This window comes from Schistocerca nitens, chromosome 1, assembly GCF_023898315.1.
Source record: "Schistocerca nitens isolate TAMUIC-IGC-003100 chromosome 1, iqSchNite1.1, whole genome shotgun sequence".
NCBI lineage: Eukaryota > Metazoa > Arthropoda > Insecta > Orthoptera > Acrididae > Schistocerca > Schistocerca nitens.
Window position 1 is genome coordinate 1,116,781,842 of NC_064614.1, and position 26,212 is coordinate 1,116,808,053.

At 42.9% G+C, this 26,212-nt stretch overlaps 1 pseudogene; it reads left to right on the forward strand.

Annotated features, from left to right (window-relative positions):
- Positions 1–18,537: 18,537 nt before the first annotated feature.
- On the forward strand, positions 18,538–18,655 carry LOC126204724 (5S ribosomal RNA; annotated as a pseudogene).
- Positions 18,656–26,212: the final 7,557 nt, after the last annotated feature.

A 26,212-nucleotide genomic window follows, 5' to 3' on the forward strand; every position in this document is an offset into this window, starting at 1 on the left:
CCTCTCTTTTTTCACTGTGTTTCTAGTGAAAGTCTTTATTCTTTTCAGTGTGGGGAAACACCTATCGCTTTCCGCTGTTGTCACTGGTATTGTTCCAAAAATCGTAGAAATTCCACTGATTCAGGTAAGACAGTTTCTAAATCATTCTCGCCGATACAGTTCAGAAGTGTAGTTTAGAAATCACTTCCACTTTCCCGTAGCAGTTTATTTTAGCTTGAGTCAAATCATTTAACTGCAATCTGCAATTTTTTGTCAGCGAATAACAGATTGTGTTCTGGACACAAATTGTGCTGGAATAATATAGCGGCTGAAAAATAATTGCTGAATGCGAAACGCTCCTCGGTAATAACTACGTATAAGGAGGTCACAAAATTCACAGGGGTTTAAGGAACGGAAATGTTTTGGTCCACTGATCTCTATATTTTTATGCCAGTTATCCCATTGCCGACGAGTATCGCCCACTAGAAATCAGCGACATTCTCAAGAGTTTCCACACTACCATCGTCTCTATGTTTCAGCTGATTAAACAAAATGTCGCACTTTGGCAAGATCTTATTGAACAACGAAGCCAACCGAGAAACTCCTGGCCCAACTGCTTTCCTAGTTGTTGAGTAATCATTATTATTATCATCCTCAATGATCCCAATGCATTCGGCTGTTTCTTTCTTATACTTAAACATGCTGTTCACACATCGCGTTTTAAAATTCCATCTTGTGTCAGCATTTCTTGGAATACGTTTCTTCGCAACATTTTCTGGTATGACAGTTATTTTCACCAACTTTGAGAAGCTTTGTGCTGTGTTGAATAGTGCTCTACAATGAGTTTGAGTTATTGTACATAACAATGCACAAAATATGCTATTTCCACTGCTTTTACTCTCGCCTCTCCCTATTCTGCTTACCTGTCATAACTAAAGATCCATCATTACTTAATTTTTCTGGAGAGTCGTCAATCTTTAGTTTGTTAAATTCGTTGAAAAGTAATTAACTTATTCCCACAGCTGTATATCTTAGGGTGTTACGAAATTTAGGAATTTTTCACATTTCTCTTCTAATTCATATCTGTCGTTTCATCAGCTTCCATTCCGACCCAGTCTACTTGCAACATCTCTCTAGAAATGGCTTTATGCCAAACAGTACATACAATCCAGCAGCTCGTTCTGAATTGTTTTGGAAAGCACCAAAAACACAGTTTTACTGTTTTTTTTTTCGATGTGTTCCTTCAACATGGAATCACGTTCTGCCATCAGATTGACCAAACCCCGTAAAAATCAAGATCTTCTAAAGTATCCGTTGTGTCATGTTCCCATAGTCCAAGTTCAAACTTCCCACAGAACTTCATACACTCGATCGACTTGCTAAGGATGTAACGACCCTTAGAAACACCTTCATTAAATTTCTTAACCCTCATTCTGTAAGCTGTATCTGTTGACATAACGATCTTGCCATGCATAGTGAACCTGATGCTACTTTTTATGTGTAGTTCATTCAATTTATGTGTTTTAAGTTAGCCAGCTGAGTGTTAAAAATCTGTCAACCCGTTTGTGGTCCAAGGATGTTCCACAATACCGGAACTACATGCGCAGCTGTACGCGTATACTTCGCTCGCTTCGCGGGGACGCCGCCCAGAGCAGCCCAAACACAACTCACTGCCCGCGCTCAGTCCCCAGTACCACTTCACTTCCAGACGCGTCCGTTACCTATAATTGAACCGATGAGACTCCGATAGTCGACTTATTCTAAAAACATCGATCATTCGCTTACGCCAGCTGGTAGTCAACCCAGTCTAAAAACATTGGTCATTCAGGTGCACAGGCTGCTTTTGCAGGACTATTAAACGAGCCGATTTCTGATTCACGATTCATACACATTGCAACCTTTCCCATGATTTATATTATTAGGTGGGTACCGTCCTCGAGTCGTCAGAGGATGATGATGTTTGGTGTGTGGGGCTCTCAACTGCGTGGTCGTCAGCGCCCATACAAAGTCTTATTCCTTTTTTCACAGTCCAATTATTTACACAGTCCAATTTAGCCACTGTCACGAATGATGACGATGATGATGATGATGATGATGATATGATGAGGACAACACACCTAGTCCCCAGGCAGAGAAAATCCCCAACCCGGCCAACAATCGAACCCGGGACCCTGTGGTTCAGTCGTCAAAGAGTAGCCACCATTGATAGAGACTAAGGATTCGGAAAAAGAGGAGGACATAAGGTCATCGTGGCAGGCAATGCGGTTATTTGATCTCGTTAGTTTCAGATTTCAGCAATCTTGTCCCCATCGTGCTGACTCAGTTACCGTAAGTTTTCCGTGGCTGCACACTTTCCATCAGTGAAGGATGCTGTGCAGACACTGATCTCGGATGTTACATGTTATGACTCTGTATTGCGTGGATCGCAGAACGAGGTATCTGGTGCTGCCATAGCTCGCCGATTGGACTCCTCACTTATAGCTCAGCTAGGAGTGTACTACGATGTTTCGGCAGTCTAATATTCTCAATTAATTGCATAAATACCAGCAAAACATAATCAGTACTTAAATTACACAACAATCATTGGTTATAGTCACAAGAATAATATCAGACTGAAAAAACACACACAATGTTTAACTCGTTAAGTACATACATTTTGTGAGAAATGTATGTACTTTGTGAGAAATGTATGTACTACAGCCGTCCTTATGATATTATTTACCTTACCAGTTTCGACGCTTCAGTGCGCCATCTTCAGGTCTGCATGCTGTAACAGTAACGATAGCCTTATCAACTTACCAGCCATGCAACATAAAGACAGATTGAAAACAGAATGAAAATTAAGGACAAGATTCTACAAGTGAATTTACAGCAAACATTTGATAGAACGAACAGATACATCCATTGTTACATACCTAAAGTATACCATAACGAATTTCCACTCAATACATTGTACAATAATATTATTTATTAATAACTTCCATAAATAATTATTGCTTTACTTTTATTGGCCAGTCGACATTATCTGCACAACACTGAAATTGATGTGTCGGCAGAAGTGCCAACACCGTGTTGTTTGAGGAAGCCGAAATGCACGCTATAAGCTCACGCAGGATGGCGTGAGGTCTGAAACAGGAGACTTAATGAATGCTATAAAGAAAAGTACGTAGCTGCTCGAATACTTAACTTTAATCAACAATTGGTGAACATTGGTCTTGTTACTGTACATGCTTCATTAGATACATAACAAAGGATAAATGGCGCCTTGCTAGGTCGTAGCAATTGACTAAGCTGAAGGCTATGCTAACTATCGTCTCGGCTAATGAGAGCGTAATTCTCAGCGAACCTTTCCTAGAAACGTCGGCTGTACAACTGGGTCGAGTGCTAGTCTCTATAGAACTGCCGTGTGGCGGCGCTCGGTTTGCAATTACTGACAGTGGCGACACGCGGGTCCGTCGTATACTAGCGGAACGCGGCCGAGTTAAAAGCTACCACCTAGCAAGTGTGGTGTCTGGCGGTGACACCACAGAAATAATGTACTCAAAAACAAAATAACTGTAAAACGTGATGGATGTACGAAGGAAACAATACATCATAAAGAAGTAAAGAGAACATAACCTATGTGTCGGGTCAAAGTATAAAATGCTGAGTTGCACACAGTTCGAGGGTATACTTACGTTGTATACATAAAATGAATACCGAAGACGGGTCAGAGGACCAAATATAATACACACGTCGGATCATAACATATGTAGAACATATGAAAAATACCCACAGGAATCTGTTCAGCCGGCCTTTGTGGCCGAGCGGTTCTAGGCGCTACAGTCTGGAACCGCGCGACCGCTACGATCGCAGGTTCGAATCCTGCCTCGGGCATGGATGTGTGTGATGTCCTTAGGTTAGTTAGGTTTAAGTAGTTCTAAGTTCTAGGGGACTGATGACCTCATAATTTAAGTCCCATAGTGCTCAGAGCCATTTGAACCATTTTTGAATCTGTTCATGATGAAAAACATTTGAGTGCGAATGCATCAATAAATCATGTACTGCCATGAAACAGTCACACACAGAGACACTAAATAGCTCGTGAGGATGCAAACCACCATAAATGATGAGTCAACAATACACATACATGAAATATCAGAAAAGCTTTCTGACGAGCAAACCGCTCAAAAAGAATTTATATGTTTTAAATATAAGTGATCACAAAGAAATAAATTGGATCTAAAATAACATAAAATTATGAATAAATGTATTGCCGCCAGTACACATCTACGTCTTTCGATGACATTAAAACCAAAAGCCATTACATCCATGTAATTAAAAATTGAACAAAAAATACCCGTCACACAAATCGTGTAAAAGACAAGTCGCGTTTATTAATTGAAAAGTGAGTAGGCCACACAACTTGCCAGTAATGAAAACATAAGACCGCGCGGTGTAGCCACGTGGTCTTGGACGCCTTGTCACGGTTCGCGGGGCTCACCCCTGTCGGAGATTCGAGACCTCCCTCGGGCATTGATGTGTGTGTGTGTGTGTGTGTGTTGTTCTTATCGTAACTTAGTTTAAGTTAGATTAAGTAGTGTGTAAGCCTAGGGGCCGATGTCCTCAGCAGTTGGATCTCATAGGGAGAAAAAAAAAAAAAAAAAAAAAAAAAAAGGAGCCACGAGTCGTATTTACGTGAACTTTAGTTAGGGTAGTGTAAGTCCACATAAAATTGAAGATAGGTTCATAAATGTGTCACACATGGTTATCTAAGTATCTTACGAAGACAAGAAAGTAGAAGATATAAAAGTAATTTACTTCATGTGCCGTGGGCCTAGGCATTTATGTGCGGTCAGCGGTTCACGCCCTGGTTACTGTGGTAGTGACGGCGGCTACGCCAGAACAAAAGGCTGTTTGCGTCATGGTATGACTGGCTGTACTGGTGACGTATCCGGGTACAACGCACAGAACGTTCATACAATCGTGTGAAGCTGAGAGAAAAGTCCTATTTTGGCATGTTCAACCAACCCATCACATTGCCTTGAATGTAGGTTACATCAGGACGTTGACATTTCGTGTGAATTTCTACAATTGTCGATTTGTTGTAAGTTCGTATTGATAATACGCGGTCTTCTCACCCGTGATGATTTTATCCAGAAAAGAGCTGTCCGCCTTCCGCAATTCAAGCAAGTCGCGGCAGCCGTCCACATATCACTGTTTTTTGCCGAAGAGTCACAGTGTGCTGGACAAGTTTTGCGCTCACTTTCCTCTTCTTCGAAACATTCTTGAGACTGTTTTGATCACTTCATTTAGAAATATTAATACATTGTGATTTGTGACAAAACAAAGTTGACACACTACGGCAACAGGTCCACTACTTCAAGCTGCCCGCTCACAACCGACCGGTCGCCTGCACTAATTTTCTGTTTACAGTGTCGTTAGTCCAGGCTCCCACCGTAGTTACCGAGCTGACGTCGCTTGTGTGTCAGGAATAAAATCAGAACTTTTGGCGCGGACAGTGCACAAGCCATTTTACAAGTTGTGTTATATGTTAAGATATGTGTTTCCTTTTTCAGTTTTCATTGAACAGTTAATAACGGCTGTGTGACGCCTTTCAAGACCGGCCGCACTTCGAATATCTGTCCACAGACCATAACTCACCGAAGGTCATCGTCCGTCAGACCAACTATTAACACGTACTGTTCCTGTATCTCCTGTGGAAGATTTTTATGTATTAATGGAATTGGATAAAGTTACTAACGCTGTGTTGTTGAGTAGTGCTGTGCCTGAGGGCGACTCGAACTGTTCGAATAGTTTGAGAAATATCGGGCTTCCTTCGAGTTTTGGATCGCCACACGATCTAGCAACTGCTGTTCATACTATCTCCATGACGTTTGATAGCGCCATTAATATTTTATGTGTTTTAATCATAAAAATAACCATGAAACAAGTGCTACATATCTTATGGAGTGCTATTCTTACGTAAAAATAGCTTTTAATAAACAAATAAATAGGCACAATGACAATTCAGTCTAATTATAGAGCTTCAGCTCGTACTAGGTTCCAGTGACGTCTATTGCCTCTATTTCCGCAACGAGTCTTGCAACTGTTATTTATTCTCGCGATCGCAATTACAGATAATTTAATATGGTTGTTTGGCATTCAATTCCCAACTAATTTTCTGCCTTGTTTCATCTGAATATTACCATTTTAAGCTGATTAATAGCTGCTAACTTTTGACATATTACTCTGATACATGAACAGTATCCAAATCGTCATTTTCAGCTCACTTGGTAAACTATTATATTCTCTAATAAACAAATAAAATTTTGTATTGGGTTCAGAGTCGGGTAATAATTTTGAACGATAATATTTTCCCCTTCGGCTGTTAGTTATACACGACAGATTATAGATGTTTAGACACAGTATACACATGTACCGTATGAAAATTCTTGTTGTAAATTAATTCAAATACTGATAGACGCGGACGGGTATCCGATCTGGTGCCACGCGATCAGATAATCAAAGGAAGGACTGGACCACGTTTTGTTCATTTGCACATAGTTGATGGGTAGGTAACACAGACTTTATTTACCATTAAATTAGCCTTGACAATACAAGCAGTGATCTTTAACAATTTATGAGTTATTTTAAAAACGAAGCTAACAACCTAGCCGCATAAAATTTTTCACACGCAGCCTGAAGGGCTAATATAAAAAACAAACTAAGGCGGTAATACAACAAATTCCCAAAGTGAAACGCCCGAGGAGCTGATTTTAAGGAACAGCAAAGAAAACCAGTAACGCCTGAAGGGCTGATTCCAACAACATACAAGACACCTATTCGGGGAATTTCGGCCGCCAAGTGAAAGTCTTATTTCATTCATCGCCACATTGGGCGACTTGCGCGCCGGGGATGAGGATGAAATGATAATGAGGACAATACAGCACCCATTCCCCGAGCGGAGCAAATCTCCAACCCGGCCGGGAATCGAACGCGGGATCGCTTGCATAGGAGGCGAGCAAGTTACCACCGAGCTAAGCAGGCGGACTAAAAACTCAATAATTAACTAGTACTTGAAAAGTTAATTTTGAAACAGGCCTGAAGGGCTATCTTAAACACACGCTATTTGCCAAGGTATTTGATTGAACAATGAACAAGTCACTTTAAACAGAAGCAAAAGTTTTAACAAAGTAATCACAGTAATAGGTGGACTTTAAAATTTCCGCAGATCATACTTACAAGCGGCAATAAAATAACTGAAGATTAGTGCGAGCTGCTTTACATTTCGCTAATAAATGACCTGCCGGTACACTACAGCCGGCTCACAAATCACCAGTTTAGCGTGGGGGTGTACACAAGCCTACAACAGACTAAAACATTCAATTACCAGCCGGTACTGAGAATTAAATATAATAACAACAGAAATGAGAATCCAAACTGAATTATGCTGGTCCAACGTCAATAAGTTGGTACCGCACTGAAACATTTTGTTACTGAAATACAATTTCGCAGCCCCAGCCGCCAGTTAAACAACCACACGTGAGATACCAACACGACAGATAAATCGTACACAGCAATCACTGTCTCCTTAAAGTCGTTAAAGAAGCAGAGCATAAAATATCTTAATACAGGGAGGGGCAGACCGAACCGACACAGATATCAAATCAATAAGTAAAGTCAGGCAATTCAAACTGCGTAACGACTAACTACAACGGCTAACGATATAGGAAGAATTCTGAGGAGGTGGCACTCTCTTTCGTAGTAGCCTGCAGAGGCAAATAATAATTATTCTCACCGTAGCATCAGGCTGCCGATTTCTGTGCTGCTCTAGCAAAACCAGGATGGATAGCCTCTAATGAATCCCGCCTGTGCGTTTCATACGAACGCCGAGGCCGTCATTCCTTAGTTCCTTATGTCTTGCAAGTATCACCGTGCCAACAGCCCTGAAACCTCCACAAGCAGCGACGTGCGGAGTACTCGTTCCTCTCCAGCAAGGCCGAGCGTGCTTACTTCATCATACAGGCCTCTACACACCGTGCAACCCACACGCTGTCACGTGCGAAGCTAATGTAGAACTGACTGCACACCGTTCGCATTGACAGCCGAGGCGCGACTCTATACTACACACGCCTCCAAGGACTCTCCGCCTGCGCTCGCTAACCTCTCTGAGGACGATCACTAGCCGTAAATAGGAAAGATGTAGTAGCCGATCGCTAATGGCGATCAGCGATCCGGCTCAAATACAGCAGGAGTTCGTAAGATGGAAGGATTTATTAGCATTTCCACGTGTTTTAAGTGACTATTAAATTTCAAGCAGAGGTGCGGCTTGCATTTGCGGCAATTGTTTTAGCTTCTCGCGATCGTTTGTTCTCGCGACGCGTGAGTCAAATGTCATGCGATTGTTCGAGGAGCTGTATCGAATGCTGCGGCGTATAGAGAAATCTCGAGACCGGTGGAACGAGTGTCGTTTTCATAACCCTACTCTTGAGCCTTCGTCAGCTTAACTTCAAAGAGAATAAAAATTTAGGTCCAGCGAGAGTTGGCGATAATTATTCACGATTTACATGATAATGGAAAAATATATAATGATTTAATTAGATAAGAAATATTACTTTTATCAAGTGAGATACAGGTTGTTTGTAAATGAATATGGGTGTTTTAACGCTTTATAATATTTATTGTATTAACCTTACAGTTATAAATGATATCTCAAATGAAAGAGCATTTCAAATAGTTTTACTAAGAGACCATTTGTCACACGTCACACATCAAGTCTTCAGCCTAGTTCTTCCCAAACGTTGATAAGTGTGTCTTCAGTGATTGTAGAAACAGCTCCTTCAATCCGGTTTCTTATTTCAGGGAGGTCTACGGGTAGCGGAGGGACGTACACACGATCCTTGATGAAGTCCCAAAGGAAAAAATCGTATGGCATTAGGTTGAGTGAACGTGGAGGCCATATAAAGACCTGTCATTGGGCCCCTTGCGGCCTATCCAGCGCTTGGGTATAGTGAAGTTCAACCAATCGCGTACTTCTTTATGGCAGTGAACATTTATAAGGTTCTTGCTAAAACTGTTTGAGCTGCTCTTTCATTTGACATTTCATTTATAACTGAAATTTTAATGTAATAAATATTATAAAGCGTTAAAACCCCAATATTCATTAATAAACACCCTGTATTTTTCTTTACAAGCTGCAAAGACTGAGAAAGTCTTTACAGTACCATTTTAAACTTGAAGGGATAGGTTTTGCAACAGTCTGAGTGTAGTTTTTGCGAGATAAGTATTTCATTTACGATTTTTAACGCGTAGGTAGTAGGTCTCTGCCACTCAGCGACGATGTCTTGCATGCCAACCTTGTATAGAGCAGTAAAACGGGTAAAATTTTCAACGTCACAGTGCGAAGCTATCTCGCTAGATTACAGCAACGTCGACACGAGGCGGCCGCAATGGGAACATTTCGCTACCGAGATTGGGTAAGAGCAAAACACAACATCGGGCTTTCTGTAGGGCCAGGCAGCAGACTTCAGCAAGACGTGTTGGGCCAGAGCAGGGAAACAGGGTCACATCACCTTCGTTATGTGAGGAAAGAAAGGCTAGCCGGCAGCTGTGGCCGAGCCGTTCTGGGCGCTTCAGTCCGGAACCGCGCTGCTCCTACCGGTCGGAGGTTCGAATCCTGCCTCGGGCATGGATGTGTGTGATGTCCTTAGGTTAGTTAGGCTTAAGTAGTTCAAAGTCTAGGGGACTGATGACCTCAGCCGTTAAGTCCCATAGTGTTTAGAGTCATTGAACGATTTTTTTTTTAGGAAAGGATAAGACGACTGCAACAAATGGTACCAAAAGTTTTACAAACAAGTCCCATACTATAACAAACTCGTTGAGCAAGTACGGCAGAGTGTAAACCACTGATATCTTCGTAATAGCAATCCATGACGAATGACTTTGGGTAAACATTAGCCACTACTTCGCTCCATAAATGCACCAACAGTTTAGCTCGTAAGGCAGTCGCTCAGACAGATCGATGGATTACATGACGTTCGTACTCGATTGCCCGATCAGGCACAAATCTGTCGTAGATTTCCTGCACGCTGCGGACCACAAAAGCCGCTTCTGGGAGAGATGGCTACCCCGCCATAATCACCAGTCGCAGAGTTCAAGGACACAGTCTGCCTCTATCGCAGATGGGAGGACGTGGAGGTCTTCCCGTCCCACCAACATCTGGACACCAGTGTTAACGACACTCCGACGGACTCAGTAGGGCCTACATGGACGCAGGTCAATATCGTCGAACTTCATGGCTGTATGGCAACCGTCATCGTGGTACGACGGAAGAGAGTGGTGAGCAGGATGGGGCGGAGCACCTCCCAAGTCGGCGTGTGTAATTTCAACACACGCGCCGCCCTCGCCCACTGCGACGGTGTCGCGGTACAGCCGGTGCTGGGACCACACCAAGCATCGACTCGCCACTGCAGCAGCCGGCAGGGAAAAACTGTGCGGTGCCAGCTGCCTTGAGTGGGCTCAAGGCCGCTTACGAGGCGATTCGTCGGCAGGCATTGTCAGATGACGCCAACCACAAGACGCTACCTGTGTTTTTATCGAAATAACTAATTCTTAATCTTCTTTCGCTGCGCCTAGTCGCGACCGCTGGTCGCTACCTTCCCTCCGAGTAAAATGGCGAGAAGCGTACAACGAGTGTGCCTCCTGGCACAGAACCCACTCTATTTACGCCCTCCGCAAACTCCCCTCTTACAGATCTGATGAATGCTACTGATGACGGATAGATTCGAAGTCTATCACAGTCGTCATCCGTGCTCTATGCATTATCTTTTTCATATCACACTTTCAAATGCCAAACACGCAAACGAATATTACTTAATACGGGGTGTTCAAAAAGTCTCTCCGCAGTACCGTATGATTGTTAGCCGCGAGTGCTGTATGTCGCAGCTGAATATACCGAAATGAAACTTAGTGAAATACAAGTTATTAATTTATTGAATATTCATTTTTACTTACAGATTTTCACATTAAATGTTGAAACTGTCCCCCCTGTTGTTGAATGCACTATTCAATTCGTCTAATCATGTTTTCAAACACAAGCTATAACATTTCTACTTTAACAGAAGCAGTGAAAGTGGATGTTGCTGTTTTTAATTCATGAATGGATTTTGGACGGTTTTATAGACAGTTGCTTTCGCTACATCCCAGAAGAAAAATTCAGGTGATGTTAGGTGATCGTGGAGGCCAAAGTCCCTGTGAAATTATGCGATCACCAAAAACATAAGCAACCAGTGACATTGAAAAGCGGGCTGTATGCGCGATTGCACCATCTTGTTGGAAATAACCGTTCAGTATTTCACTTAACACAAGTTCTCCTATGAATGGGTACAGAATATCACTGCGGTATTGTAGTGCGTTTATTGTTTCGTTGAAAAATATGAGACCCACAATTCGACGCCTAGAAATTGCAATCAAAATTCCTATTTCCACAGAATGAAATAGTTCCTCACGAATACACAATGGATTTGTAGTATTCCACATACAAGAATTTTGCGGGTTCATGTACCCGGATAAATGAAACCACGCCTCTTCAGCGAAAAACGTTTCATTAAGAAAGTCCCTTCCATTTTGTTGAACGAAATTTTTGAATCATTGACAATAATGCAGTCTCTTGCCAAGGTCAGTATTTTTCAGTTCCCACACGACTGGCACTTTGTATGGGAAAAGTTTTTCCTTACAGCAGTGTGAGCCGTTCCCACACTAACATCGATTTACTGGGCGAGTTTTCTTACTGACTTGTTCGGACTCATGGACAAATATCGAGTAGTTTATCCTCAGACAAAACGCTAGGACGACCACTTCTCGGTGCATCTGTCACTGAACCCGTACTTCGAAATTTGTTAGTCAAATCTCGCAGAGTATAGCGATGTGCGAGTGTTATCTCCGGGAAAACTGAATTAAACGTTTGACGAACTGAAACTGTGTATTTACCGCCGGATTTGAACACTTACTCGACTAAAAACACCCGTTCTTCAATGGTTAGCATTTTAACGGTGACACTAACGAACAAAGGAACTAAATTTAAACGTTCACATCAACACGTAACGACACACACCAACGATACCACTGACGCTGGCTGAGATAAACGAAACAGTGGAATGTTGGGAGAGTCCACTTGAAGGGAAGTAACCCAGGCAGGCGAACAGTCATACAGCACGCGTGGATAACAATCATACGGCACTGTGGACAAACTTTTGAAGACCCCGTATTTATCACTCATATAATCAATGTCACAAATCCCAATCATTGACAATGTAGTTTTCTGAAAATGATTCTGACTGAACTTCTTCTTCCGTCTTACAGCCTGAGCCCGGCAGGTGACGGAAGAAACCGATAATTTGTGTTCAAATGTGTGTGAAATCCTATGGGACTTAACTGATAAGGTCCAGTCCCTAAGTGTACACACTACTTAACCTAAATTATCCTAAGGACAAACACACACATCCATGCACGAGGGAGGACTCGAACCACCGCCGGGACCAGCCGCACAGTCCATGACTGCAGCGCCTTAGACCGCTCGGCTAATCCTGCGCGGTGAAACCGATAATTTCTTGTTGGAATTACACTGGTGACAAAAAATTATGCCAACACCAACAAATAATTAAAGCACGTAATAAAATTTTGGGTATTCATTTGTCTAGAACTGCTGGAAGATTAATAACTCGTATTGCTCCGAGAGCACTGAATACAAGTACTCAAACATGCATGCGGTGTGTTGTTTAGGTTCCGGATGTCAGTTTGTGGGATGGAGTTCCATGCCTCTGGTTCTTGGTCGGTCAGAATAAGGACGGTTGAAACTGATTGTTTATGACGTTGGACGTGTTGTCTGATGAAGTTCCATACGTGCTCGACTGGATACAGATCTGATGATCCAGTAGGCCAAGACAACATGTCGACACTCTCTAGAGCGTGTTGAGTTGTAACAGCCGGTATGTGGGCAAGCGTTTTCTCTTGGAAAACATCTCGTGGAATGCTGTTCGTGAAAAGCAGCACAACAGATCGAACCACCAGACTGACGTAGAAATTTGCATTCAGAGTGCGTTGGATAGCCACTAAAGTGCTCCCGCTGTTATACGAAATCGCGCTCCAGACCGTAACTCCAGGTGCAGGTCCAGTGTATCTAGCGAGGAGGCAGGTTGCTAGTAGACCCTCAAATGGCGTCCTCCTAACCAACACATGGCCATCACCCGCATCGAGGCAGGACTAGCTATTATCAGAAGATACAACAGACATCAACCCTGTCATCCAGTGAGCTCTCACTAGACACTCTGAAACAGCAAATGATGATGGTCTGAGGTCAGTGGAGTGCACGCTACAGAGCGTCTGCCTTGGAGCTGTCCTAGAAGTAATCAGTTTGTGACAGTTCGTTGTGTCACTGTGGTACAAACTGCTGCTCGAGCCAGCCGCTGTGGCCGAGCGGTACTAGGCGCTTCAGTCTCGAACTGCACTGCTGCTACGGTCGCAGGTTCGAATCCTGCCTCCTTAGTTAGGTTTAAGTAGTTCTAAGTTCTAGGGGACTGATGGCCTCATTTGTTAAGTCCCATAGTGCCCAGAGCCATTTGAAGCTTTTTTTTTTTTTTTTTTTTTTTGCTCGAATTTCTGCTGCAGATGCAATACGATGCGCCACAGCCGTACGCCGCACACGTCTTCTCTGTTGATAATTCCACGTGGTCGCGCAAAGCCCGATCTTCTTGTGATCGTACCTTTCCGTGACCACTGCTATCATCAGAAATCATATTTCTGCAATATATAGAGGAAGGAACGACCAGTTCCAGCATCTGCATCGGGGCTTAATTAAAAATATTAATGAATAAATTCAATAATTTTAGTAGCTGTGTGACCAGTTACGAAGTCTCGTAACCGGTTCGCCCTGACTAGTGTTAGCACGCAATCTGAGTGCATAAAATAAAAATAAAGAATGACAAGGAATTTCGATTAGCGCAATTGATTAATTAAGTCCCCTGCAACTATAAAAGCTACGAAACAACAAAGCACAAGTGTAACAGTTCTGTGTTTGGTGGTGTGACTCAACATACATGTATCTGGCTCGGTTCTTTCTCAATACGACAAAATATTTTAAACGCCATTTACAATGAACTAATTGAAAAACCAGAAATACTATAATTGCACATAGAAACCAGAATTACAAGTCTAATAAATGAACATGAGCCAGATGCTTTGTTGACCTGTGTGCAGGAGGCATTGTCATTAAAGAAAATTGTAATACCTTTTTACCTCATTATATATTGACGAAAATTTCCTATTACATCAGTATCATAAATCAAAAACCCATCTCCTTTCTCAAATCCACTGTGACAATTGCAACATCTTCCATCTATACATTACACCAACCGAACAGCGTCTACTCTCTCGCCCAACAGAACAACAACTGCCCTCAACATCCTCTCAACTACTACTGCACCAGTGGAGGCGGCGGAATAGTAATCTTTGGCGCAATCTCTGGCGCTGTGACGCAGTGTAGGCACCTTTCACATCGTTCAAACACAGTGAGCTGATGGTAATGGCATCTTCTTCATCTTAAAGGCATTCTTGACTAGCATTAACTTACTACATCCAATTTCAAAGGTAACTATAGTTCATTATCGTATTCAGAGCAAACCTAATTTGGGTCCCCATAGTGGCGTTACTAACACCACTCTTACGTGACTGGTGCGAAATTTGAACAGATGCCATCTTTCATACGAAGAAACACACCTACCAACTCTCATTTACTTCGCGCAACCACTCCTACATTTCCTTCGTCAGTGTATAAGTGACAGGGCCCGAAGATAATCAGTAAAATAACCGACTCAGTTTTCCTGAATATTAATATTACATGTCTCTTCATTTAGAACACGCTGGTAGTATGGTGTATTAACCGAGCCGGTGATATCGTTATTATTAAAAGACGGAAGACGTACCTGCCTTTGATCATCGCCAAGAAGGGAAGAGTAGCCGAGTTCTTGTGGAAATGAATCCTTCCTCTGGTTTTTTCCACTCGATGTGCGAAGAAATGTAATTACTCTCTCTATGAAAGCTTTGCCCTCCCTTTTCCTGCTGAAAGACGGCTGACTGTTGGCAGCTGCGCCGCCAAGAGGGATCCAATCCAATTACCCAGGGAGGCCAGCCCGCACATCCAGCACGCCACCTAAGGGGGTGTAGGGGGGAGGGAGTGGGGGCGGAGCAGGTTGACCAACATACGGACAGCAGGATGCCGTCTGGGCTCTGCCTGACTGTTTCTGCTCGAGGAAACCAAGCAAACACGCATGCGCGTACAGCGTCGTTATAATTAGGTGGTAGTCTTCTCGAACGGTAGAATGCAGCTGCCTAAAGAATGGACCAATTTTCACTGTATCTTGAATAGGAGATTCAGTACATATTACAACAATGGATGTACGTATGAATGCACGAAGAGGGATCAAATATAAATGGGATTTTGGTTCCTGAACATAAACAGTTGGTAGGACTGGCACCGCGCTTCTGCTATGATTATGCAGGAGCGTTAGAAGTGAGGAGAGCGTGCTGTTAGATATTTCCCCCCGTTTCGTCAGTAACGCTCACAATGTATTAGCAACAGGTGCACCCCTCCATAGCGCAACGCATAATTATCAAATTTCTTGGTCGTGAAGGAGTTACATAGGCGGAAATTTGCCAAAGATTAACTGCACAGTTCGGTGATGAAACATTATCAAGGACGTGTGAATTTGCCTGGCATAAAACGTACAAGGAAGGGCAAGAACGTGTGGAAAATTAGCAATACGATCGTCGTCCTTGGACCAGCATTGCATACAAAAACATTCGTGCGGTTAAAGACATTGTTGAGGACGATCGACGTGTGAGAGTATCAGAAACTGCACAGAATGTCGGAATCAGTTATGGGAGCAGTCAAGCAATCATTACTAACGACCTACAGTTCCTTAAAGTGTGTTCCAGATGGGTCCCTAAACATTTGACGGAAAATCTGAAGTTGAGACGTTTGGAGATCTTTTAGAGGCTTACAAAAAGGTTCGAGGAAGAGGGTGATGTATTTTTTAGTCGAATCACCACCTGCGACGAAACATGGGTTTCTACTCTCCATAATCCAAACAACCCAGTAAGGAGGGGCGGAAGAAAGGGGAGGCAGCACCAGTAAAAGCCAAGACTTGACTGTCAGCTGGCAATATTCTTTCAATCAATTTTTTTTCGATCAGCGATGCATTTTGCTGATTGATTTTTTGCATGATTGACGCGCAATCATTGATGCTCACTACTGCGAACTGTTACACAAGGCGGGAGTTGCATATAGCCGCAAAAGACGAGACCAATCAATTCGGCAGGTCATCCTCCTCCACGACAATGCGTGACCCCATACTGTCTCCAAGTTACAGGAAATGCACTGGACTACACTTTATCATCCTCCTTACAGTCCTGACTTATCGCTCTGCGATTTCCACTTATTCGGACCGCTTAAAGAAGCTCTAAGTGGGCGACGATTTGAAGATAACGAGGACGTGGAAGACTTCGTGCGCAGCTGGCTGCTGACACGACACAGTTATTTTTATGATGAGCCATCAAAAAGCTTCCCATACGCTGGGACAAATGCACTTCAAAAGCAGGTGACTATGTGGCAAAATAAATTATAATTGCCACGAGTTTTTCAATAAATGAATTTAAATAAAAAATAAAATCCCGTTTATATTTGATCCGCCGTCGTATGTTTCACATATTCTCCTAAACCAGTGGACTGATTTCAGCCAAACTTGATACATATATCCCTTGCTCTCTAGAAGGATCCGCGCAGTGTAAGAAGCACCTAGTTATAAAACGGGTGGGGACGACGTTAAAAACAATCGTAGCCCACAACACACGAATACCCGGCCTTTATTCATTAAGTATTTGAGAAGGACAGCACTCAGTCACTTGCAACAGATTTTACACATAATTACAAACGTATACGAAACATTTTCTCACTGACAACCACCACAGAATAATGAAAGAGCGGAAGTTCATCAATTATTACATCTGCGATGTTCATGCAGTAGAACTGCCGTGTGAGACATTTTAATTTATTACTTATGTACTACTAATTGTATTCCCTACGAATTTTGCAGATGGTATCCATACATGCGGCCGAATTATTCTACAAAAATATTTCATTTTGTGACTCATAATTCAGGTGACACGACGTCTTAAAGATTAGGCTGCATGAAAATGGAACTGCAGCGCGAAATTAGCTAGAACTGTAGTTTAAATATGTGTGCAAATACGTGTAACATACTTTAAATTTATGTGAAATATGTATCACACGTGCGTATGTAGGCAAAGCCCCATGTAAAAAGGTGCTCCCAAACCTCTAGATCGATTTTAACTAATTCGGTAGACACATTACTTAATGCTTGGGAAGAAATGCAGTGGGGAAAATAACCAGCAGCTTCATATTTGCGTGGGATCCATAACGTGCACAGAGAGAACAGGGAGGAACACATAGGTAGACAGTGAGGATAAAGATGGAAATATATAGGGGGAGGAGGGGGAAATGGGCAGAGAAAGCGGAAAGGAGGAGATGCACAGGGAGACTATAGAGGAAGAAATGCACAAAGCAAGGGAAGAGGAGAAGATCGGCAGAGAATAGTTTGCGAAGCATATGGACAGAAAGATATTGGGAGGAGAAAATGGACGAGGAGAGTGAAGAGGACGAAGTAGGGAGGGTAGGAGGAGATGGACACATAAGTTGCAGATATATTCTGGGAGAGGATGGACAAAGAGAGGGGGAAAGGAGCAGACCGAGAAAGAGGCAGGAGTAGATGGACAGAGAGAGAGAGAGGCGGAGTATATGGACAGAGAGAAGGGTAAGGAGGGGATGGATACTCATCTAGTATCCTAATAATGGAGCACACATGGCGAGCTTCAAAATATTGCTCATTTTATGGGTTTTGTTTGTATGACAACACTTTTTTAGCTTTTTGTTTACGGTGTTTATGGCGTCCAGTTCATCAAATTTGAGACTGCAGCATTCAATAATTTTCTGCAATTAAATGAAAATCGCAACATAAAATGTTCTCACTGTTTGAGATACGTAGTCGGTAATTAGCTCAATCACCCTAAAGACCGCTGTCTGGTCTCCTTCCCCAAACCAACCAACCAACCAACCCTAAAGACCGTAGATTATTCTGACATTATAGCCTCTTTTCTATATGTTACGTAAGAGTTTTGCAATTTTCGTTAAAAGTTTATTGCCATTCTCAGATTATATATTCTTTTAAAGAAATCCACGACAAAATGTAAAAGACGTACGGTATTGTTGGCCTGGATATCCCACGGGATGATTCAACCCGCTTGTCTGATAGGTATTCCTGCTCCGCAGTCATTGGCCCCTCCCTTCCAGATATATGGAAGTTGTGTCGCATGCTTATTTGTAGAGTGTAGATGCATGCAGTGGATGTATGTATAGTCTCGTATAATCACAATGATGACGATGGTTATGATAATGACGATGGTCTTTGGTGTTTCGGGATTTTGAAGACCTAAAAAGTATGTCAAGGCAACGGCCTTGCCGCAGTGGATACACCGGTTCCCGTGAGATCACCGAAGTAAAGCGCTGTCAGGCGTGGTCGGCACTTGGATGGGTGACCATCCAGGCCACCATGCGCTGTTGCCATTTTTCTGGGTGCACTCAGTCTCGTGATGCCAATTGAGGAGCTACTCGACCGAATAGTAGCGGTTTCGGCCAAGACTACCATCATAACGACCAGGGGAGCGGTGTGCTGACCCCACGCCCCTCCTATCCGCATCCGGCATGAGGATGACACGGCGGTCGGATGGTCCCGGTAGACCACTCGTGGCCTGAAGATGGAGTGCTGTTTTTTTATTAAAAAAACGTATGTCAGCTACACACTAACGTCCAAACTAAATCAAGATCACTTAGAAAATTAGGTATATTTCGTAATAATCCTACCCCATTTGATATAAGGAACTGGGTGCGTCTCCCTGTACTGACGGGTAATGCAGTCAGTATTCCTTTGTTTGTAAACATGCCAATTACTTTAAGAATTAAGTGCATAGTCTTCCCAGAGTGAAGTCGACTCAGTTCCTGCCTCCCTGAGTTTCATTACTAGTGAGCAATTGGTAAACGTTGTAGGTAAATCACAAGTATGAGAAATCTCAGAAGCTGTGAGTGTCAAAGACATTTTATTAACAGATGTGGTTACAGTCTGGAATAACTCTGTAAACTCGGATGTTCTTCCAGATGTAGCGAAATATATTACAGGCTATATTGCATTTAAGTACCAAAACATTGATAAATCATTAGGTTTTTCAGCAGCAAAAATTGAAGCAGAAGAGACTAATGTAAACTGGATATCAATTAAGTCCAGTGGTGATCTTTACTCGCTAACGCCAGCATCTACGAAGAAAGTTATGTAGTTTGAAGAAGAAGTTGATGATTTAAATGGAAATGAAGCGTACAGACAAAAAAGAACACGAAGTCTCCGTGCTCTATTTTGAGACGAAAGAACTCTGAGGTTCATAACACAGTTATGCTCTTTATGCAAAAAATATTTATAAGATTTAGGTATCTGAATCAAGAAGCACAGTTGGAAGTCATGAGAAAATGTACCACAAGGAGAAAGCAACTATGATTTCATCTGGCAAATGGCAAATTAATCTGAAGCAAACGACATTGACATTTGCTTCCTTATCGAACAAATGAGTTATTTCTCATCTTTATTAGCATTCACTTTGTTGTAATGTGTAAAACATCTGTCATGTCTCTTAATCTGATTTGTCCAACTCTGTTCTGAATCAAACAGAAAGTAAAACGAACGAGTAAAGCGCTACAACACCTGAGGTGCGACGCATTTGCCATATAATCGCACTGCTGTACTGCCCTGCGCAGCCTCAATCTGACGTCAGGGAGCTGCAACCAATACCAAGCGTTTTTCCCGAAATTCACTCCCTCCCCCCATTACCCCCTCCCTTCACACTCCTGTTTAACGCCGTTTCACTAAAACTGCAGTCTCGTATTCTTCTTCTTCATTACTGACCAGCCTTGTTAACAGATCTTCTGTTTTTTTCGGTTTTTATTTATTCTACTTCATTCCTTCTTCCATATGTGGCTACAGCTCTATTATCTCATCATTTCTTAGTCAGGGACTAGTTAAGTGATTTTGGACAACAGCATTGGTGTTAGCACGCTTTCCCAATGTGACGCAGTGAAAAACAGGTCTCATAAATATAGGATGTAAAGCACACTAGTAGAAAACTGGTATAAGAAACAAATCTGCAGACTGCGCCCATAAATACGAGGGCTATCCACAAAGTACATTACGGTTTGGAATTAAAAATAAATAAAGTATTGGAAATTTTTTTTTTATATACAGATGAAAGCCACACTTAAATACTACTTTTCTACATAGTTGCCATTTAAATTAAGGCACTTATCGTAGCGATGGACGAGCTTGGAAATTCCTTCGTTCTAAAATTCGGCCGCCTGCGCCTTCTACCACGTGGTTACCTCTACTTGAAGCTGTGCGTCGTCATCAAAAACGCTGCATAGCCAACCACTTCTTCATTGCTGGGAATAAGTGGAAGTCGCTCGGTGCCAGGTCGGGACTGTTCGGCGGATGAGGAAAAACTCCCACCTAAAAGATTCGAGAACTTCACTAGCGGCATTTCCCGTGTGGGCCCGGGCGTTCTCGTGAATGAGCAAGATCTTTGAGCCCAATTTTCCCCTGCGCTTGTTTTGTATTGCTCTTCTGAGGTTGTGCAGAGTTTGGCAATACCTTTGAGAGTTTATTGTAGTGCCTCTTTCCAGGAAATCCACAAAAATCACACCTTTTCTGTCCCAAAAGAGGTAACCACGTGGTTGAAGGCGCAGGCGGCCGAATTTTACGACGAAGGAATTTCCAAGCTCGTCCATCGCTACGATAAGTGCCTTAATTTAAATGGCAACTATGCAATAAAGTAGTATTTAAGTGTGGCTTTCATCTGTATATAATAAAAAAATTTCCAATACTTTATTTATTTTTAATTCCAAAACGTAATGTACTTTGTGGATAGCCCTCGTATGTAATGCTCTTTACCGCAGCTTTGAACGTACATGATCCAGGCCTCTTGACCCAAAGCGTTCGTTCAGCGCTAACATAATACGATTTCTGCGACAGTTCGTGTTGCACAGTGTGCTTCTGAAACTATATGTAGGTTAAAATAATTGTTGTCTGTAACTATCTCTCCACAAGATTCTGGGCCATTATACACTCCTGGAAATGGAAAAAAGAACACATTGACACCGGTGTGTCAGACCCACCATACTTGCTCCGGACACTGCGAGAGGGCTGTACAAGCAATGATCACACGCACGGCACAGCGGACACACCAGGAACCGCGGTGTTGGCCGTCGAATGGCGCTAGCTGCGCAGCATTTGTGCACCGCCGCCGTCAGTGTCAGCCAGTTTGCCGTGGCATACGGAGTTCCATCGCAGTCTTTAACACTGGTAGCATGCCGCGACAGCGTGGACGTGAACCGTATGTGCAATTGACGGACTTTGAGCGAGGGCGTATAGTGGGCATGCGGGAGGCCGGGTGGACGTACCGCCGAATTGCTCAACACGTGGGGCGTGAGGTCTCCACAGTACATCGATGTTGTCGCCAGTGGTCGGCGGAAGGTGCACGTGCCCGTCGACCTGGGACCGGACCGCAGCGACGCACGGATGCACGCCAAGACCGTAGGATCCTACGCAGTGCCGTACGGGACCGCACCGCCACTTCCCAGCAAATTAGGGACACTGTTGCTCCTGGGGTATCGGCGAGGACCATTCGCAACAGTCTCCATGAAGCTGGGCTACGGTCCCGCACACCGTTAGGCCGTCTTCCGCTCACGCCCCAACATCGTGCAGCCCGCCTCCAGTGGTGTCGCGACAGGCGTGAATGGAGGGACGAATGGAGACGTGTCGTCTTCAGCGATGAGAGTCGCTTCTGCCTTGGTGCCAATGATGGTCGTATGCGTGTTTGGCGCCGTGCAGGTGAGCGCCACAATCAGGACTGCATACGACCGAGGCACACAGGGCCAACACCCGGCATCATGGTGTGGGGAGCGATCTCCTACACTGGCCGTACACCACTGGTGATCGTCAAGGGGACACTGAATAGTGCACGGTACATCCAAACCGTCATCGAACCCATCGTTCTACCATTCCTAGACCGGCAAGGGAACTTGCTGTTCCAACAGGACAATGCACGTCCGCATGTATCCCGTGCCACCCAACGTGCTCTAGAAGGTGTTAGTCAACTACCCTGGCCAGCAAGATCTCCGGATCTGTCCCCCATTGAGCATGTTTGGGACTGGATGAAGCGTCGTCTCACGCGGTCTGCACGTCCAGCACGAACGCTGGTCCAACTGAGGCGCCAGGTGGAAATGGCATGGCAAGCCGTTCCACAGGACTACATCCAGCATCTCTATGATCGTCCCCATGGGAGAATAGCAGCCTGCATTGCTGCGAAAGGTGGATATACACTGTACTAGTGCCGACATTGTGCATGCTCTGTTGCCTGTGTCTATGTGCCTGTGGTTCTGTCAGTGTGATCATGTGATGTATCTGACCCCAGGAGTGTGTCAATAAAGTTTCCCCTTCCTGGGACAATGAATTCACGGTGTTCTTATTTCAATTTCCAGGAGTGTAGTTTTGAAAATTCTTATGTTTAGTCACACGAAATGAAGTGCATGAAGAACGGTGTGAGCCAAATAAAAATTGAGGTGTCGGCGAAATGCGCTTGCAGTGAGTCAAACGAAGCTAGAACAGCACTGTTTGCTGATATTTGTCTTGCACCCACCTTGTTAGCGCCACCCGAGATATTCTCAGGAATTACATTAACTGAGCGCTGCCTGCTTTCGAGATGTTCTTGTGTAAGTCGCTTTCATTAACTGGAGCAAGATTGACTTAATCAAATAACACGAAACATGCTTTGTATTTAGTCTCCTCTTTCCGCTCGAAATGAACAAACGTACAAGATGGCGGCGTTTACATTACACAGTGACAGAAACATATCCCTAGCAGCCTATGTAAATGAGAACCATATGTACCACTTAATAATGGTAGTCTTTTCAAAATTAATAATAGAGAGAGTTTCACAGTTTTTAATTATAGCCATTAGTCTTCTTTTAGTAATAAGAAAAATATCAGAATAGTTTGTCTTCTTGATGACTCTTCGTAGAGTACAAAAATTCCGTCCCGTCCATGTTATTTCCCCTTATAGTACTATACTTAATTCGTATAAACTTACTGAGTAGCCGCTTGGTTAACTTCTCTGCCAACACTTGCACACATACCTTTCATTTTTTTTAGATAGAACGTAACTTAAAGTGACACAGTTCTATTCAATTCTTCACTTCTTTTGTCGCTCTAAGATCGATTCAAGCACACGATCTAATTCATTGATTTACACAGAAGGCTCTTTGTTCATAATAGCCTAAATTTTCAAGTAGTAATTATATCTGATGTAACACAATGGATACGTTCGGCTGCAACGATTTTTTTAAACCCTCCGCCACTTTTAATATTAGTCGTTTTACTTATATTTATTCTATCAGCATCTCATCATGTGATACACATTTCAGCTATTAATTGCTTTTTAGATATTGTGCCCATTATTATTGACATTTACTAGCTCTCATTCGCAGTGACATAACACTTTTCGTGGCCGATAGCTTCCATGCACTAATTCCACCAAGACTGATACGAGACCACTGCTCAATTAACTTTTTAGAACGTTTTACGGGAAAGCATTTTGAAACAACTGAGGATCTCAGTCGGAGTAAGAGGCAAAGGCACCTCTTTTGAGATAGCTTGTTTCGTCTAAAAGACGTTTTAAATAATATTGGTTAATAAATATCGATAAAGATGAACCGATAACTTTGAAAATACTTTGCTTAGACAAAGTATCTGTTACAGATATGCACTTGCTTAATCAAAACAAAACATTTGACATACATCACAGCATCCTGTTGAATTTTCATTTGTCGTTTTTGTAGTGATTTTGTTTCTTCCCCTACGTCAGTGCGTTTCTATAAAGGTACTTCAAACATGATGCTAATAGAACCAGCAGCCTGTCACGGATTCTGATTTTTATTGCGACGTATTTAACCGTCTACTGAAATTTGAAATTATAGAAAAGATGGAGACCATGGTTTGGGAGTAGCGTTAATGGTAGTAATGTAAATGTTCCGGGTCCTACTTTCGTATCCAGTCAATACGGAGATTTTGAATATAAATCATAAGCAATCGCGACCAGTAACTTCCGACATTAGGGGACACTTTCGTTCTGTCACTGACCCTGTCACAGAGGAGAGAGCAGCGAACAGAGTTTCAGGGCAACCTCTTGTTCTTGAGGTGGGAAACTGCCAGTAAAAGACGTTAGCAAAAGTATCGACATTAGTTTCCCATCCGGATCTCCGGGAGGGGACTGTCAAGAGGGAGGTAATCGTGAGGAGTCGACTAACCACCGAAAAGGTAACATTCTAAGATTCAAAGCACGGAATGTTTGACTTCTGAACGCTGTAGGGAAGCTAAAGAACTAGATAGTGAACTGCAATGGCTCACTCTAGATACGGGGGTGGGGGGTGGGGGGAGGGGGGGGGGAGTCAGTGAATGAAATGAAAAAAAAATAAGGATTTCTGTCCACACGTTTATAGGATAATATCAACAGCAGCATAAAGTAGTACAAAGGGAGTACGATTCGTTATGTATATGAAGGTAGGATAGTGGGTGAGTTACTGTGAACAGTTCAGTGATAGGGTTACTCTCCTGAGAACCGACAGCAGACAAAGGCGAACAACAATAGCTCGGTTACGCATGGTGAATCACAAGCATAATATGAAGAGCCAAAGAACGAATGTGAGCATAATCTAATAATCATGCTGATTGCAATGCGGTAGTAGTGAAAGAAACAAGAAAGCATAATAGTTGGTTCAAATGGTTCAAATGGCTCTGAGTACTATGGGACTGAACTTCCCTATGGGACTCAACTTCCCTAGAACTTAGAACTAGTTAAACCTAACTAACCTAAGGACATCACACACATTCATGCCCGAGGCAGGAGTCGAACCTGCGACCGTAGCGGTCTCGCAGTTCCAAACTGCAGCGCCTAGAACCGAACGGCCACTTCGGCCGGCAAAGCGTAATAGGGGAATTGGGTTTGGTAGTGGATTTGGAGAGATGAAACACTAAATGAATTCTGCAAAAAAATTCATTTAGTAACAGCGAATACAAATTCCAAAATACGGTGGTATACTTAGAAAAGCCATGGACACAGATTCAAATTATATTACGTCGTTGTTAGAGGGAAATTCTGTAGTAAATGTGGATTGTAAAATATCCGAGGGGCAGGTCTAGATTCATAGATTGAGATCACAGTTTGATGAAGAGTACACTTAAGTTCAAGAGAACCGTTTGGGAGAACACTGGTGGCCCCTACCATTGGGAGGAACAGTTTGATCGTATGATAGAAGAGGAAAAGGGAGCGATTTGTAAGAGACGGGGAGTAAACTATTAGAATTGGAGTTTAACAGAGATTTCGATTACTTCAAATCAATAAGGCACAAGGGGTAGATTGGCTTTCCTCGGAATTTCTGAAATAATTGGGGGAAGTGGCAACCAAATCACTATTCAAGTTTTCAACATCTATGAGACTACACTTTCGGTAAGATATCATCCACATAATTCCGAAGAAAGCAAGGGGAGCTAAAAGAGAGAACTACCACGGAATCAGCCTAAAGTCTCACGCAACCAAGTTGATGACATGAGTAACATACAGAAGGACGGAAAAGAAAATCGGTTAATCGTTAGATGATTATCAGCTCGGCTTTAGGAAAAGTAAAGGCACCAGAGAGGCAATTCTGAAACTGCGTAATGATGGAGACAAGACTTAATGTGGTCGACAATGTAAGAAAGTTTAAGATAGAAATTCTGAGAAAAATAAGACAAGGCTATAGGATAAGACGCGTGGTGTACAATACGTACAAGAACCAAGGAGTACCAATAAGAATGTAAGAACAAGAAAGCAGTGCTGGGATTAAAAATACTATAGGACAGCGATGCAGCCTTTTAGCTTTGTTGTTCAACCTATAGGCTGAAGAAGCACTGAAGAAATAAATGAAAATTTCAAATGTGGGATTAAAATTTACGGTGACTGATAGGATTCAACATTGTGCTGTACGAAATTT